Source organism: Phragmites australis, chromosome 18 (genome assembly GCF_958298935.1).
Source record: "Phragmites australis chromosome 18, lpPhrAust1.1, whole genome shotgun sequence".
NCBI lineage: Eukaryota > Viridiplantae > Streptophyta > Magnoliopsida > Poales > Poaceae > Phragmites > Phragmites australis.
The window spans coordinates 13,237,187-13,255,857 of record NC_084938.1 but is presented as its reverse complement, the minus strand read 5'-3'; the positions used below and the strand labels follow the sequence as shown (position 1 = coordinate 13,255,857).

At 44.5% G+C, this 18,671-nt stretch overlaps 1 pseudogene; it reads right to left on the bottom strand.

Moving 5' to 3' along the window:
• Positions 1 to 313: 313 nt before the first annotated feature.
• On the bottom strand, positions 314 to 17,467 carry LOC133899446 (probable galacturonosyltransferase 4; annotated as a pseudogene).
• Between the last annotated feature and the right edge of the window lie 1,204 nt (positions 17,468 to 18,671).

Below are 18,671 nucleotides of genomic sequence, written 5' to 3'. Positions count from 1 at the left end.
ATCTAGTTGCTTATCAGTGAACTCGTGAATACTTGGAGCAAGCGCCTTTACGAATTAATTACCATATAATCCTAGCCAATCTGATGTGTTGCTTACAAGTTAGGTTATCGGTAAAGTTATAATATTCAGTAGAGTTATTATCACATAATTTTTGCAAGTCTTATGGTGTATTGATTCCAAGTTTGTCAATCGATGAAGTTGTAACTTTATTTGGATAGAGGGGATTCAGATTCCTAAGATTTAGTTAAATTTGAGCCAAGTCCTAAAAAATTTCGGAGGCTTCAAATTGGGAGTTAGTGATCTGTGCAGACGAAATGTCGTAGCATAGATAAATGACATGTCTGGATTCTGAATGAACCACACGGCTGGACACTGAGCAAAAGTACAATGAACGTATTAAGCAATCAGTCACAATGCAGCATCTTGGTTGCCAATCTAATGTACCCATGACATGATAACAAGTCCGAGATCTCCCGGAGAACAATATGACGAATTAAATCAACAGGATACACACAAATGCAATTCCTGCACAATGCCACCGATGTTTGGCTACCATTTCGTCAACAAAAAAAGAATGGGCAGCCTAATGGGTGCAATATGATATCCAGTTGAATACACTTTGAACTGTTGGGAGCGTGTGCTTCCAACTTTCTTATGGGTGCAATATGATATCGCATAAGAGCATTGCACTATCTAAAAATTTTCATGCTCTAAAGCATGTAGTCTCAAATCATTATAGCTATATCTGCAATTATGCAGAGGGGTTACCAAGATGCACTCAACCGAAATCTAAAACAAGAATTGAATTGAATACTGGGTTGACTAGACTACAGAGCACATCGACCAAAAACAAGCTATTGGTTATGTCAGAAGGAATAGAAGGTGGTGCCCGTCTTCCTTCATGGATTGATGTTGCATTCCCGCAGGAAAGGTTGGTCATAATCCAGATACTTTGACCAGTAGCTTCGATACTTGGGCAGGCCAATTTCTAGCCAGGGCTTCATGTTGCCATTGTAATGTATGACCACAGCACGTTCAATGTCTCTGCTGCTTACATGAGGATTGTAACCTAGACCAAGAACATGCCATGACCGGTTGAGGGGGAATGTCTTATTCCAGAATGTGATCAGACCTGGAGGTAGAGTACCAAGTTTCCAAAGCGATCTGTCTTGGTTCTGCAGTCAAAATATGATGTATATCAAGTTAAACTTAGTACTGAATTATAGTGAACATGAAAGAAGACAAACTGAGAATAGAATTAAAGGCTTTTGCGTTACTATCAGTTATTGGATAAAGTTTCCATTATCTTCTCCAACAACAACAACAAAGCCTTTGTCCCAAGCAAGTTGGGGTAGGCTAAATATCTTCATTTATTCTCTATCGAATATATGTGCCGAAATGTTTTCATTAAGTTTATATGTCCCTGATAATGTAAGCTGAAAACTGAATATAGAAATTAAGTAGAAAATCTGAAACAAAAAATAATTATCTTTCCTGCGGATAAAATATAGATCAACACTTTGCAGAATCTTTGGTTCAAAGCATTATTGGCATTTCCAGTACATCCTTTCTAGGTATAGCCCCAAAGCAAGCTCTAGTTCCCTACTGACAGCTCTGGTACGGACAAAACACTATTCCTCACATGCAACAGAAGTTGATTTAATATTCATAATTATGAGGAAAGACAAAAGTTAACAGATAACCCAGTGTATGAAAGTAAGAGTATGTGAATCTTACAAGCTTCTGCCAGTAGTGATAGATTTGGGTTATGTTCTGCCGCCTCCATTCAGCAAGATCAAATACATTCATTCCAAAAGCCCAACCACAAGCATGGGGGTCAAAATTCTTGGCAATAAATGGATATGAGAAATTTAGGTAACGATCAAAGCGATGGAAGCTCTCTCCACAAGTCTCAACAGCACCATTTACCTTCCCCTTCATATTGATTGACCAGAGACCAGTGAGATCCTTCTTTACTACTATGTCGTCATCAAGAAAGACCATCTTGTCAAGCTTTGGATAAATTTCAGGCAGGTAAAATCGCAAATGATTAAGGATTGAAAGATATTTTGGATTTCTGTACTTCAAGTTTTGATCTGAGTTTGCACGATCCGTTCTGAAGTAATAATCAATCATGGATTGGGACCCAAGTTGTTTGAGCACTGGACTATAGCTGTCATTTAGCCATGTAAACTCCTCAATATTCTGTACTTCGATTGTTTATTTTCCGGGAGGGTTAGAGAGGAACCACATTCTCATTGGAGCGTAATTTAATCTGTCAGTTACTATGTGGAAGACATGATCAGAAGGATGCTGCAAAAAAATAATTCCAGACAGTATGATGGACGCTATCTGTGGATCTCAAATTAAAAGTATCCAATTTACATACCTTGACATTTAACACTGTTGAATTAACAACAACTGCTGTAGCTAGTATATTATCCGAGAACAAGGCATAATGATACAGTTTTGGGTTACCAAGTTTTTGTTGGTTTGGGAACTGCTGCCGATCAGGATCCAATGAAAAATATTCGTTAGCCAGCCTCAAGGGAAGGCAGTGAAGACCTTTAGGAAGGGTTTTAGCTGCAAGTTGTGTCAGAAAAACAGTCTGCTGCTTGTGTGCATGCAGCTGCTCCTCTGCTGAGTGAAGCATAGCACGAAGCTTTTTGACAACAACAGAACAATCATCCTGCATCTGTTTGCCTTTAATCAGTAGTTGCTCCAGTGCTTTCACCTTCTCATTTGCACTGAACAAGTAGATGAAAATGTTAAAGAACTATTACATGCGACCCGATTCCTAATAAAATGCTATAATTTGAATCAAGTCAACAGAACTGGTGAGAGATCCTTACTTCTTTGGTAGATCAGAGCCCTTAGATGCATCACCAAGCACCTTTTGAAGGTCTCGTATCCTTTGTCGCAAGTCTCTAAGGTATTGAGAATTTGCTCTAATGGATCCAAGACCAAGGTAGACCTTTGCTTTGATTAACCGATCCTTGATATTCCGAATTCTCGTATCAGGCAAAGCACTGTTTTTACTTTTACCATCTGTTTTAACTGCTTGGGAGTTTTCCACAATAACCTTAGCAGATGTGTGTTTAGATATAGTCTCCACTAAACTTTCCTGTAAATAGGTCATAATAAAGATGAAACCATGTAGCCCACATATTGCATAAAGATCCAATATCCATGAAAAATTACCAAACTAATTTTCTTTGAAAGAATATAGAAGCACACAGATTTGGCAAAAATGTTAAGTTGTACACGATTTCATCATATGGATGAGCATTTTAATCATATATATGTATAAAAAAGAGTAATATTAACAAAATGTAGGGAATGTTCAAAACTTTAGGCACCTTAAGCATAAAGCTGACACAGTGTGTGTGCATCATGAAACAATGCCTGTTTGGTTCATTTGGTCAGAAATTATATCTTTACTACGTTGGGTTAAAATTGAGGGAATATTTGGATGATATTTTATCTTAAATATTCCTCAGAGTGGACCAAATCTGAGGTGTACAAGCTTCGGGCATGACATGCAAAAGCTAATACAGGAATCTCAAGTTACGAGATTATTTAACAAGTTTGGAAGGAAAAAGAATATTGGGAGTTAAATGACTTGTAATGTAAGCATGTTAACCAAAACAGACCCTGTATTAGCAAGACTCCAGAACAATTACATTTTATTACCCAGAAGGAAAAAGAACAAGATTGAGTTAAACACGTGCCAGTGCAAATTTTGATAAACTACAAAACAACGAATTCCTATAATTGACTATTGTATGAGAACTCCTGCAACTAGCTGTAGTTTGACAATATAAAAATGATTGAAGTAAACTTGCTAATTGAGACTTCACAGATAAACTAAGAGCTATGTATTCTCTCTACGGTTCTCCATCACAGCAATGCAAATTAGCCATGGCGAAGATTAGTTCCCGACAATATGTCTGTAAATTAACTGGATATCTTTGAGTGTAGGGATTAATCACGGGGCGAGACAAACAATGTATACAGGTTCGGACCTTCGATTGGAGTAATACCCTACGTCCTGTGAGGTGTTGCTGTCGTGTATTGATGATCTCGAGTACAAGGTGGCTAAGACTATTACAAAGAGTTGATTGGATCTAATCTATCCTTGGGCTAAAGTTGTCGAGTAACTCCTCTGCTAATGCTTGCCTCTCTCTCTTATTCTCTCGTGTGTTTCGTCGTGTCTTTCGTGTTATTGTCTTGTTCGCCTCCTCCCCTAGCCTTTCCACTTTATATAAGGGTGATGTACCGACTCCTATCCAGCTGTAGTCGATAGTGAGTTGTCTTCTTTGATGTCTAAATAGATAGATCTATTTTGAATACTAGTCGTATCGAGTTGGGTAACCAATCTAAACCTTCCTGGTACGTGCTTCCTTGGCTCCGGGTATATCAAGTACCGCTGATTCAGTTCCATGATATCTGGAGTTACCGAATATGCATCGTATATACCTTGTTTGTGTATGATGTACTCCTTATGCACATGCCCCTTAGTTAGATATTCGACAGTAGCCCCCTAACTCTACCCTGAAGGAGAGGTTTCTATAAGCACCCACTCGAGTACTGCCAAATTTAAGCTTGATCGAGTAAAGTGGATCAGACTCATAGTCGAAAGAATTGAGTATGGACGGATTCTTCCTCGAGTATCGAGTGGAAGCTCAATCAGGTCGAGCGCTCTGTAGCTAACTGCACTCGAGACTTGAAGAAAAAGATTTAAAGAACTCAATTGATCAACACCCGACTCCGAGTAGAGTTAAAAAATCTTTCGAAATTTAAAACGGCGGGTATATGCGCATTTAATGCGAGCAGTAGGGCGTGTAGAGATTTGCACGTCGTCATCGTTCCTCTTTTTGCGCCAGTTGAAGCGTTGTAAAGGTGGAAGTGGTTGAGGAGGCGATAACTTTTTGGTTATTTACTCGTAAGACCCAGATTTGAAGCGAACATTCCTCGTCATTGCCACCAGTCTTCCTGCACAAGCCTCTCAGCTTTCTCCGCCCCAGCACGCACCACCGCCAGAAAGAAGTTTAGATCCATAGATCCCAGCTCTTCCTCGATGATTTCGACTTCCTCCTCGCCGGAGAAGCGGTCGAACGCAACAGCCGCTGGCACCTCGCCCGATCAGTATGAGGCGAGGTTCATGATTGAGGCCTGGACACTCTCAGCTATGCAAGAATCCCAGCTGGTGGAACTCAAAGCAGAAGGAGTGATGCCGCCACGCAGCCTGGTCGAATAGAGGACGCCGGTGAGAGATTTCCCTCCTGCAAGATCAAGCACGAGTTTGTAGTTTTTGAGTCTTTCTTCCGTTGTGGTTTTAATATCCCTCCCTCTAAATTTCTTCCCAATATACTCGATCGATATCAGATTAAACTCCACCACCTGAACCCCAATTCTGTCACTACGCTGAGTGTTTTTGTTCATCTTTATGAGGCTTTCCTTAGCATCGAGCCAAGTTTGAATCTTTTTCAGTATTTTTATAAACTGAAGAGGATTACCGAAAATAAATGTATCAAGGGATGTGGTTTACAGTTGAAGAGTGGAATGAAAAACTCAACAAAGATGGTTCCCCTAACTTACTCTTGGTCGAAGGATTGAAAGAAACTTTAGTTTTACGTCACCAATCCCGACCCGATTGATTTTCCTTTAGTGTAAAGAGGTCTTTTTCCCGTCCAAAATCTTTCTTGGACACAAGAGCGTCGAGAGTTCGGCCACACCACCTACTTCGCCAACAGGATTGGTATGCTAAGGCAATTTAGCCTTACTGGATGGCATGTGGTCAGAGACTTTATTTGTAAAAGATTGAGTCCCTTGAAGGCGTGAACGCGTCTGGCTTGGAAGTACAGTGGGGATGAGGATGCTTCTAGGGATGCAGTCGGATGTAAAGCTTAGTTAGTGCTTTGCCCTTTTCATTTTGCTATGATCTTCGAGCTTCGTCGAGTAAACTTTTCTTCTCTTTTCCAGCCCTGCCTGCACAGGATATCACCGCCCGGTTGAATAAGCTTTTTTCTTCTGGTGCACCGGAGTGTGGCATTCCGCCTTACTCTTTAACGAATCCTCGACCAGACGTAAGGATTTTCTTAATGGAACAGTAGGACCGGTTATTGTCTATTTGATCTGACTTGTCTGTATGACTGCAAGCTCCAGTCTTCCGTCAAGAACATATCCTTTCGAGCGAGGTCTTTGATCTCGACAGCGCTTCTTCCGTCAACGCCGTCGACAAAGGGAGAGGATCAACCAATGAGGAGGCCGAGGAGTCTCTTCGATTGAAGAGATCGTCCTGTCTTCTCACCTGCTGCTTGATCGGAGCCCTCTCAAGCGCAAACGAAAGGTCCTCGGGTATGCTAACCGAAGTTCTTATTATCTTCTTATTTCTTTCAAATAATCAAGTGGATAAGTAAATACATCGGTTTGGACGAGTGGCCTTTTGTTAGGGAACAGCGAGCGTACCAGCCCAATCGCCTCCTCGAGCAACCGCCACTCTCGATGACCCAGCCGAAAAGGTAACTCTTCTCGAGTTTTCGATTTTCTTTCGATCGTTCTACTAATGACGAGTTTGCGTGGGTGGCTTTTTTGGAACGTCTGGCACGCCCTCGCAATCGCTAACTCGAGGAACCGTCATGCCTGATGACTCGACTAGGAGGTAATTTCAGTTGAATTATCGCTCTTTAGTTGGTCATACTTTCACTCAATAATGAATTCTTATTATCTGGTTCTTTGCAGGCTACTGATACCTTAGCTTTGTCTGGTCCATGTGTAAGTCCTCCACCGGCTCCGCCTGTCGGACCAAGAACGAAGAAGGTGACCACAAAAAGCCTAAGTCAAGCATCATGTCGTACTTTCCGATTTCAAAGAGATTTGTCCTGGATCCTGGTCTCGACTGGTCGATTGACAGTTTTTTCTTTTCCTTTTCCCTTATTCTGTTAATTGCAGACTATCGACTGAGGCGCAAACCAAAGCTGCCAGCGTCTCAACCAGTCATCTGGGGCTAACTTTCCCGATTGACTTGGCCTCAGCTCCAATTAGAGATCCTACCTCGAGCGCGCCCAAAGAAGATCCGCAGCTCAAGGGAAACGAAACTTCAATATCAATCCCGACCGATGATCCATGGACGACGATAAAGACTCTTCTCCAGGTTACAAGCACTCAGGTAGCTGCCACCGAGGCCAACCACCACAAGAAGCTCGAAGCCAAGAGGGAGAAAATTAAACGTAAGTTTGTCTCTGATCACAAGTATGTGATTCGATTATTGGGTGACTAACAAAAAATTACTATTCGGTTTACCATTTTCAGGCCTTAGGTCCTCCTATAGCAATAAGGAAAAACTTCTTGCTGACGCAATGAAGAAGGTTGACGACAACGTCAAGTATCGGGAGACTCAGGAATCAAGTGAACACTGTTCAAGGTGAAAAGAAGGCGATGATGTCTGAAAGGATACTACCATCGCTCAGAGGGATGCTGCTATCCTAGCTCTTCAAGAGCTGAAGGAGCAGACCCTTGATCTTATGTTCCAAGCAACCTCTGCAAGCGCCGCCACATTGCTAGGTATTCTCAAGAGCTATAACCCCGTGCTCGATACCTCATTGGTGACAGTCGGGTTTAATTGCACTAGCGAGGAGGCCGCAAAACTTGTAGAAAGCGTCCAGCCGGTAGTTCCAACTTTGTCGAGTCATTGAGGCTTAGTTTGCCTAGTGACGATAGTGAGGGGAGTCTCTCGGACTGATGGTCCATCCTATTTTGGCACTTGTAAAACATATTTTATGATTTGAGAATGCACGTAGCAAGACTACACTTTGCCAATCTATTATGCTTTTGTCAGCTATTTCCTTATCGATGAAATAGGATTAGCTATGTAGATACAATACCTAGTATGTTGTCATCGCTCTCAAGATCATACGATTACACATATATCAACACCTAAAATCTTAACTAGATAAGCCATAGATGTGCGGCCCTCGAGTACTCGAGAAGACCGTAATAGTGAGGAAAAAACTAATACAGAGCTAAAAAAAGAAAAAGCATATCGAATTTTTTGCGAACTTTTATCAATTTGCGCATTTGATCAGCATACAAACATGAACTCGATAGAGAGCACACGCAAAGCAGACTAGGACTTCAGAACCCTTTTGGCCGTTAGGTGTGAGATGTCTGACAATCTCTGTGCTGTTATGCCTCCTGAGGTATAGTTGTTCGTCATCGACCCAACACATACCTCTGTTGGTTCTATTTAATATGATCAACGCAGAGCCAGATAAAATTTTGCAAAAAAACATATAAAAGAAATATGGTATTACGATGTAGCACTCGACTCTATGGTCGAGGAAGAAATTACTCGATCAGAGAGTAGAAAAAGACATACATGTACCATTGATCGAAGAGCAATGTTATAGCTCTCAACTATGTACTTGATAACGGAGTCGGACGAAGAGTAAAACTTGTTCTCGACCATATACTCAATGACTAAGTCGGTCGAAGAGTAAACCTCGTTCTCGACTATATACTCGATAACAGAGTCGGTCAAAGAGTAAAGCTCGTTCTCGACTGAATACTCGAGAATGCAAACCCCCGAACGTTATGGTTTTAACTGCAATAGGGTTATCGAGTGAACTCGAACCGCCGGGTAGGTGGGCATTAAAAAATCTCACTCCCATTTGTACTCGTTTTCACCGCAATATTGATCTGACGCGTCATAATGGCCGTCCATCCCTCTTTGTAGAGACGAGACAAGCCATAACACCATCATGACTTCCACCAAACGCACTACGCGCCCAAGGTGACGCCATCGTTTCAGATCTTGATGGCTACGTTTACACAGTACGACCTTTTTTCCCCGCTATAAATAGAGGGGGCTCGAAGCCGTTTGTCTGTCGTTTCCTTTGTTTCCTTTGCTCATTGCCTCCTAAGCCTCATAGAGCTTGAAGCCATAGCCTCCATTCCATCTCCGCCTCTTGAGCCAATCCAAGAAGGCCTCTACCCTAGGCCTCTCACCATGATACTTTCTGAGGTCATCATCATCACGTCCTCCGATGACGAGGACTCAAATAGCTGGCCTCCGAAGGAGAGGGAAGAAGCATCCACCGTAGATCGTCACCGTCCCCTCACTCAGCGCGTTCGCCGTTACATCAAGACCTATGCTTCGGCTCAACGCTCTGCATCGGGGAGGAATGAGGATGGTGATGATCTCGACCGGATCATTGACCAAGCCGCCATTGAAGTCTTCGGCGGTGGAGCCCCAGAGTCATCGCCGGCGAAGGAGGCACGGTCGCCTTCTCCGTCGACAACCGCCAGATCACCTTCGCGCCAGCCAGAAGACCACTTGGTATCACCAGCGCCGGTCAGCAGCTCCAGCAAGGCCTTCGCCTTGGCCACTTTTCCTGACCCTTATGTTGGCCGGCGGCCAATTCCTGGAGTGATCAGCTGCCACTCGAGGGAGAAGTATAAAAGATTCCTCGACTCGTTCAAAGGCAAATGAGGGTCCATACGCTTCCAAGCTTTCGGAGGTAGTGGATCTTCACTATTTGCCAGAGCTAGGCGGATCCTTTCTGCTAATTTTGCATTAGCCACACGGGTTAGAGGAAAAAGGAAAGATTATGTAATCAAGTAGCTAACCGAATCGAATGTAATCGACTTACCTGTAACCTACCTTTTTGTGAATAAAACTTTCGGAGTTGATTGATGTTCCACGAGTGCTCAAGTATCTCGCCGTTAGGAGTAGATAACCGTACTGATCCAGGTCGAGTGACTTCGACAACTATGTAAGATCCTTCCCACTTAGACGATAATTTATGGCGTTGAGCCTGTTTCTGCACCTTTCATAGGACGAGGTCCCCAGCAACGAGTTTTCTGGGCTGAATTCTTTGGCCTTTATATCTACACAACGCCTGCTGATACTTAGCCGCTCGAATAGATGCTCGATCTCGGTAGTCCTCGAGTAAATTTATGTCATCCGTTGTAATTGCTCATGCCTTTCTTCCGAGTAACCTTCCACTCGTGGTGATCCGAACTGCAACTCAGTCAGGAGCATCGCCTTCGCTCCATAAACTAAGAAAAATGGAGTTTCACCGATTGCTCTATTGATCGAAGTACGAATGTCCCATAGTACTGAGGGAAGTTCTTCTACACAGCGTTTCGAGTAAGCTTTTAGCTTGTCGAAGACCCGAGTTTTGATGCCATGAAAGACTATTCCATTAGCACGCTCAACTTGATCGTTACTCTGCGGGTGAGCTACTGAGGTGAAACAAGTTTTGATACCGAATTCTTCGCAGAACGCAATAAAGGTCCCGCTTCTAAACTGACTACAGTTATTCGTAATTATCTGATGCGAAATGCCGAATCAAGTAATTATGCTCCTCATGAACTTCTTGACCGCTTCTGTGATTATTTTTCCTACGGGTTCGACCTCTATCCACTTGGTGAACATGTCGATAGCCGCAAATAGGAATTTGTAACCGCCTTGGGCCCTTAGGAACGGTCCCAGGATATCCAAGCCCCAGACGGAGAAAAGTCGAGAAAGAGGAATTGTTTGCAAAGCTTGGGCTGGTTGAGTGATCTGTCTTCCGAAAAATTGGCAGCTCTCACACTTTTTGACCAGCTCGAAAGCATCCTGAAGGACGGCCAATAGAATCCCTAGCGGAAAACTTTTTCGACCAAGGTGCGATAAGACTCATGACTACCACACATACCTCCATTGATATCGAGCAGTATTTTACTGCCCTCTTCCTGAGTGATGCACTTCATCAAGATTCCGTTACTCCCCTTTCTGTAGAGCTTGCCATTTACCAAAACATAGAGCTTAGATTTATGAGCAATTTTCTCTGTAGACGCATCATCATCAGGATGTCTCGACCCTCGAGATAGGCTTGCTACGGAGTCATCCAAGTTGGGTTGCGTTCGAGTAGTGCGGCATCCGTGTCTGTGGGTTCTGCCTCGCTAACCTGGCCAGACTGCTGATTAGATTGGGTAGCATCCGTTCGCCGAACTGTCGTGACAGATGGTTTAAGGAGTTTCTCAAAAAAGACCCCTTTGGGTACCGGTGCTCAAGAAGAAACGAGTCTAGTAAGTTCATCCGCACCAGCGTTATTACTCTTTTTGATGTACGTCACTTCTAGCTCTTCGAACTTTTGCTCAAGCTTTCGTACCTCGAGTAAGCCAACCCATGTTATCGTCTGAGTACTGGTACTCCTTTTAAACTTGGTTCAAGACTAGCTGTGAGTCCCCTTTCACAAAAAGTCGTTTAATTCCAAGCGATGTAGCTATACGGAGCCCGTTTACCAGTCCTTCATATTCTGCAACATTGTTAGAAACTTTAAAATCTAATTGAACAACGTACCTGAGTTCGTCGCCCATTGGAGATTTAAGTACAATGCCAGCCCCCGCATGCTGGAGCGTGAGCGATCCATCAAAGAAGAGCGTCCAGTGAATTTCGACCATGTTCGGCCTTGTTTATTCAACGCTTGTCCATTCGGCGATGAAGTCCGCTAACACTCGGATTTCACGCTTGTGCGTGGTGCGTAGCTTACGTCGAACTCATTTAGTTCTACTGTCCATGGCGCGATTCGTCCAGTAGCTTCTCGATTGTATATTACATCCTTCAATGGGTACGTCGTCATGACGGTGATCCTGTGCGCTTGAAAGTAGTGCCATAATTTTCATGAAAAACATCAAGACTGAATATATCAACTCCTGTACTTGTGGGTACCGTAGCTTAGCATCGTATAGAACCTTGCTCACGTAGTAAACAAGTTTCTGGACCTTAGCCTTTTTCTCAGGACATTCCCGTTCAACTACCAGTACCGTGCTTACAACATGAGCTGCAATATAAAAAAAAGCTCCTCTTTTTTTAGGCGGTGTAAGGATTAATGGAGACGATAAGTACCTTTTCAAGTCTTGGAAGGCGCGCTCCGCTTCTTCTGTCCACTCGAACCGATGTTGTTTCTTCAACAGCTTGAAGAAACAACTAAGAGCAGCAACCAATGCGTTTTCGGTTTTTGATTTGACTGCAACGTCATCGACGTATGCTTCTACATTACACCCGATTTGGGGTTGTAGACAGTTTTGAATACAAGCTTGATACGTAGCACTAGCGTTTTTTAAACATAACAACTCGCAGCCTGTCGTAAAGTCAACGATTGGTCGATGCACAGGAGAGGAAAAGGATCCTTGGGGCAAGCCTTGTTGAGGTCGGTGAAGTCGACGCACATTCTCCATCTGCCATTGGCCTTCTTGACGAGGACAGGATTTACGAGCCATATAGGATGACGCACTTCTCGAATGAAGCCCGCCTTTAGGAGCTTATCGACTTCCTCCTGGATGGCCCACTTCCTATCTTCCGCAAATCTTCGCTGCTTCTGCACTACAGATTTAGTATCGGGTTTAACAACTAGTCAATGCTTGATCGCCTCCCTGGGGACCCCAGGCATATCAGACAGTTGCCATACGAACACGTCTTGGTTTGCCTGAAGGAAGGTGACGAGCTCGAGTTCCTGTTTGGGGTCAAGGTTGGCTCCAACCTTAACTGTCTTGGATGGTTCACACAGGTCGAGGGGCACTGGCTTGACGCAACCATCGGTCTTTTTGTTGCTGACGTTGTCGTTGGCCTTGCCTTTGGCGTCGTCAGATTTAGTAACACCAGCAAGACTTACGAGCCTAGAATCTTTGGTCTCAACAACACCTTGGTGCATTTGACGCTTAGAATTGGCGTCCTTAGGAATGATGGCCACTCGACTGAAGTATTCAACTATATCTAAGCTTTACTTGTCGCATTTGACCGTTGCGCGCTGATCTCCTTTAACTATAATGGCCCCATTGGGACCCGGGATCTTGAGTGCTTGGTAGGCATAGTAAACCACCGCCATGAACTTGCCCAGTATTGGGCGGCCTAAGATCACATTGTACGCCATCTCGAAGTCCGCGACATCAAAGGTCAGCTTTTCTGTGCGGAAGTTGTCGAACGTGCCAAACGTGACCAGCAGCTCGATCTGGTCAAGAGACATGGTCGATGAGTTGGGAGTTATGCCGTGGAAAGGCACAACTCCTGTCTTAAGCTCTGATCTCTGAATTCCCATCTTATCCAAGGTTTAAGACAAAATGAGGTTGAGTGAACTACCATCATCGACCAGAGTTCTAGAAACTTTGATGTTGAGTATGGTCGGCTGAACCACGACTGGGTATCGACCAGGATGTGGTACCGCGGCCGGATGGTCGGTTTGATCAAAGGTGATCGACTGTACCGACCACTTGAGATACCGAGTGGGCCCAGTTAGGGCCAAGTTGACTTCTCGCTCGACCGCCTTGTACTGCTTTTTAGATTCGGACATGGCAGATCCTCCAAAGATGTGTGCCAAGCTGTGGTCAGCCTCGTGGAACTGGGGCTCGTCACCCTCAACATTAGACTTAACCTGCTTACTACCACACTTAGCATTTGCCTTGATCTTTTCATCAAGTTTCTTTTTAAACACAAAGCACTCGTCAAAGTCATGCTGGCTACTCCGATGAATGGGACACCACTTTCCACCATCTCAACTGAGGCCTTTTGTTGCGCGATTTGCTCCTGTTCACCGCAACTATAGTCGTATCAGGACTCTTGCGCTTGTCACCGAGTTTGTTCTTCTTTTCTCCGCTCTTCGAGGACTCGGGTTTGTCCTTACCAGATTGGAGGTTTTTAGCGCGCACTTACGCTTCAGCTCGTTTTGCGCACTTGTCGACCAACTCAAAAAGCTCTTTGACCGTGCGGATCTTCCGAGTAGCCATCTTTCCACGCAAATCTGTGTCCTGAACACCTCGTTTGAAGGCGATAATTACCGATTCAACGGAGATGTCCAGGACCATGTTACGCTTGTCGCTGAACCGACGGATCAAATGTCAAAGGGATTCGTTGTCGTCTTGGTGCAGCTGGTAGAGGTCATTCTCCGTTCATAGGTGCTCGAATGTGCCTTGAAAATTGGCTACGAACTGAGCCTTGAGTTCTGCCTACGAACGAATCGAGTTAGGCAGCAAATTTAGCAACTAGGACCTTGCGGGTCCATCAAGGGCGGTTAACAGGTAATTGGCCATTACTCGATTATCACCACCGGGTGCTCGAATTACAGTGGTGTAGATCTGCAACCACTCGTTGGAAATGATCTTCTCGTCGTATTTCTGGATCGGGCCCGCTTTGAACTTCTCGGGCCACCAAATCGACTGGAGTTCTCGTACAAAAGCCTTGCAGCCCCCGTCAAACTCTTCAGGAGGAGGTGGTGAAGGGCTGTCACGCATGTCTCTTCGAGCAAGGGAGTCATATTGATCATCTCGTCCTATAGATCTACGGTCGTAGTAGCGGCGATCGTCTTCATGGAGTTCCTCGCGGTTTTCGATCGTCATACGTAGATCACGCCGGCTGTGAGGAATATGGTTCCTCAGATCTTCCTAATGTCCGCACCTATGGATAGGACAGCTACAGTTTGGCCCATAGTATCGTATTCGGGCTCGACCACCTGAGCTTCTCATCTGGGATTCCTCTACTCAAGAGCGTTCTCGCTCGTGGCTCCTCGAGCCGGGACAGTTCCGACTGGGGGGGGGGGGGGGGGCTGGAGTTGCGGGGATTGTTTGCTCAAGCGACTTGGTTCTGAACCGCATCGAGTAGAATCTTGACTAGATTGACCATAGGAGTCAGTGAATTCACCGGATCCAATTCTGGAAGGGATCTGAGAATGAGATGAGCTCCTTGCATGTTAGCATCCAGAATACTGAATATGTCGCTACCGAGGCTCGATTGTGGTCGAGCCGATGAAGCCTCACGATGACTGTTCGGAGGGAGCTTGTCCCTTAAGCCGTGGGTTGTCGCGGGTGTAGGTACACCCACCGGAAGTCGTCGGGAAAGACCACGAGGCATCTGCCTTCCTGTGGTCCGCTAGTGGAGGGCTGTGTCGGGTGCACGTACGGCTCTAGATGCGAATGTTTCAAGTGGTAACTCAGTGCCAGTACCGTCGGCAGTGACGACCGTCACTGGATCTCCAAGAATTTTCGCACCGTTGTCGACCACAGCGTTTGGATCTATCGCCACTGGATCAGCCGGTGGGGGGTCGTCGCCTCTAGTCATAAACACGAATCGATCTGTTTGGCTGCTCTGACTAGCATTAGAGTCACCGTCATCACCCTCATCGCTGTCGGTGTCCATGCAATGGAGAACATTAGGCTCTACAAGATCCCACTCGAGATGTCCCACCTCGCGGTACACATCCAATGGTCTAGACTCGATGGTACCAGTGTGGATCAGTCCACCTTGATCGTCCTAACAGAAAACTATAGTTCCGAAGATGATTTCCGAGTCAATGGAAGGGGACTCAGATGTCCGCCATCGACTTGAAGTAGTCGTAAAAGCCGGTGTCAGAAAATCCGACGCAAGAGTGAGCCTGAGACATGATTAATCCTACAAAACAGAAGAAGGCCACTACCTGGCGCGCCAAGTGTCGAAGATTAGTTCCCGACAATATGTCCATTAATTAATTGGGTACCTTCGAGTGTAGGGATTAATCACGAGGCGAGACAAACGATATATACAGGTTCAGGCCTCCGATTGGAGTAATACCCTACGTCCTGTGGGGGTGTTGCTGCCGTGTATTGATGATCTCGAGTACAAGCAAAGTGGCTAAGACTATTACAAGGAATTGATTGGATCTAATCTATCTTAGGGCTAAAGTTGTTGATGCTTCTCTCTCTTGTTCTCTCGCGTGTTTCGTCGTGTCTTTCGTGTTGTTGTCTTGTTCGTCTCCTCCCCTCCCAGCCTTTCTGCCTTATATAGGGGTGAAGTTACCGGCTCCTATCCAGCCATAGTCGATAGGGAGTTGTCTCCCTTGACGTCCAAGTAGATAGATCTGTTTTGAATACTAGCCGTATCGAGTTGGATAACCAATCTAAACCTTCCTGGTATATACTTCCTTGACTCCGGGTGTATCAGGTACCACTGATTCGGTTCTGTGATATCTGGAGTTACCGAATATACGTCGTATATACCTTGTCTATGTTTGATGTACTCCTTATGCGCATATACCCCTTAGTTAGATATTCGACAAGCCACTTAATATTTTGCAACAGATTTCTATAGATATATTTATCCATGATCAAGCAATACTTTTACTGGTATATGAAACTCTATTCCGAATATTTAACCAAAACAAACACAAAAATGAAATATATTCCACATACCAAGTACTAGCAATTGTCATTTGAATTATTTTGACATGTTATGTCAAGAAAATGAAAGCTACCACAACCCTCCAGCAGCCAGAATGTTCTTATTCAAACCAGAAACATTACTGGCAATCAAAGGGTTAGGTTGTATAAGCGCAGAAAGACTTCACTACCTACCAATTTCAAAGCTTGGCCTTAATTCTAATAATGCTATCCCCAAATCGTACCTTGCAACCTGATGCTAAATGACAAATCATGGTCCCAAAATCTCACATAGCTAATCCACAGGTGACAGCTCAACTAAACTTGGTAGGATGCAAAAAAGTATTAAAAAGCACCAACCTCAGATGAAGATTGCTGCTGTGATCCGGCGGTTTTCTCCTGCTCATCCGACGTGCCCCTCGCACGCGTGGTCACTTGCTCGATCACTACCTCCTCATCTTTCAACCCGATGCCGTCAGCAGCCGCAGTAACCTCAGAAAGCACGCGGTTCTTGTGCTCCCCTGCCTTCCTCAATGGAAATTCTACAAACAGTTTGTGTGCAAACAATCTCAGATTATAATAACAAAATGTTTGCGAAAGACTTCCATTATCTTTCACACTGAGATTCCGCAAACTTACAAACACAAGATGCAGCGAAATAAACGAAACAAATCCCCGCACCATGGCTATCGGATTCAGTTGATTCTTTTGCCAACTCGCCTAGTTCCTCCGAGAAGACGACGCCAACAGGTTCTTTCAAAGAACTCAAGGTTTCCTGCTTCCAAAAAGAAACGGAAATCGAAAATTGCACGTCACCCTGACCAAGAAAAATCCGAGAAAAGAAGAGTAAAATTTACCAGAGGAAGCGCATTCAGCTTGTCTGCCTTGACGCCACGGCCCTACCATAACATTCCACCCAAAATGAAACCATCAAAATCCAAAGAAAATCCCCCAAGAATTCCAAATCTACCGACGGAGCCCCTAGAAACACTAACCTGGTTCGCGATTTCGCCGGGAAAATCCCACATTCCTGCAAGAAGCAAGGCAGAAAACACTGTGAGAGACGCAATGCCAAGAAATCCACCCAACAAAGTCTTCAAATCTCGACCAAATCATGCCGGGGGAGGGAGCGCTTACGGATGGGGTTAAGCGCCGCAGAAAGGCGGTTGGTGTAGAGCGCGAGTGGGGAGACCACCGTGAGGGCAAGGAGGAGCAGCAGCACGGACCTCCTCCTCACCATCTTCAAGTCTGTGCTGTCTAGATTTCGCTTCTCCAGTGCAAACATTCCATGGCTATGTTTAGCAGTGGTGAGGTTTGCCATTCTAGTCCCTGACGCACTTTTAATTATATATGGGTCCTGGAATACGGTATGTTTGTATTTTTAGTCAGTGCGAGTATCTATGTGATAATGTGAATACTGAAAATAGCTACACCTTCTATAGATCAAACCGGTAACCATGCACATATGTGACACACTTATAAAGTTAAAATGTGAACATCGTACTATCACCCGTTGAAATGTATTATTACATATGTGAGCTCATACCACCTAGTATCTACTTACCCTCTCTACTCGTACTCCCTCTGATCCACTATATAGGTGTCATGATCGCTCAGCTCGTTCTCTAACATGATGCACATTAGGTCCCGTGTGTCAAATAGCCTCAAATGCTAAACGAGCAGTTTCATAAGCTACTGATAGAAGTAAATACATGACTCCATGTACTAGTCGTGACCGCTCTTAAGATCTTGGTTGTCATTCTTCATATCAAAATCCTCTAACCTTTTTACCTTTTTCTACAAATGAACAAAATCAATTGGATGGGAGAGCCTACATAGAACCATGTGGGGATGTAAAAAAATTATGACATGGATGCTTTGTTTACATACTACTACAAAAACCTCTGAAAAGTGAAAGAAGAGGAAAACACAAACTCACCTTATGTAAGAACTTGGTTCTTTATGACCAGTGCTCAACTTTGTTCAGCTAATCAGTTACTTCTGCCTGAATTAAAATAGGAGTATATTGTAGCACCTAAAGATACAACACAGAAAGCAAACAGAAAGCAAACAGAAAGCACGTGGAATGCTTCAAGCCAGTATTACGAAGATTGATTTTTGGTAGCGCCTCCATTAATTCCTAGCTTCAAGGCGATCTCAGGAAATTGAGCTTGCATTGAATATGTGTTGTGCCTCTCATTTTCCACATGGCACCTCGCCGTGCTGGTCACCTCACATCCGGTGAGTGTGCTTGGATGGTGTTCCTCATTTAGGAGAGAGAAGAGGTGATGCCGGCGATGACCACGATCGCCATCAGCATAGACGACTGCGAGACACCGAACTGACCTGTCCACCAATGGATTCGCGCTGGCGATGACCATGTGGAAAATATTTTATCCTAAGCAGCAATTGAACGCTCAATTAGAACGTCACATACCTAGACTATTCGCAGTGAGCGGCGGCAAGAGGATGCCAGGGCTGACGTACGTCGTGAATCCAGT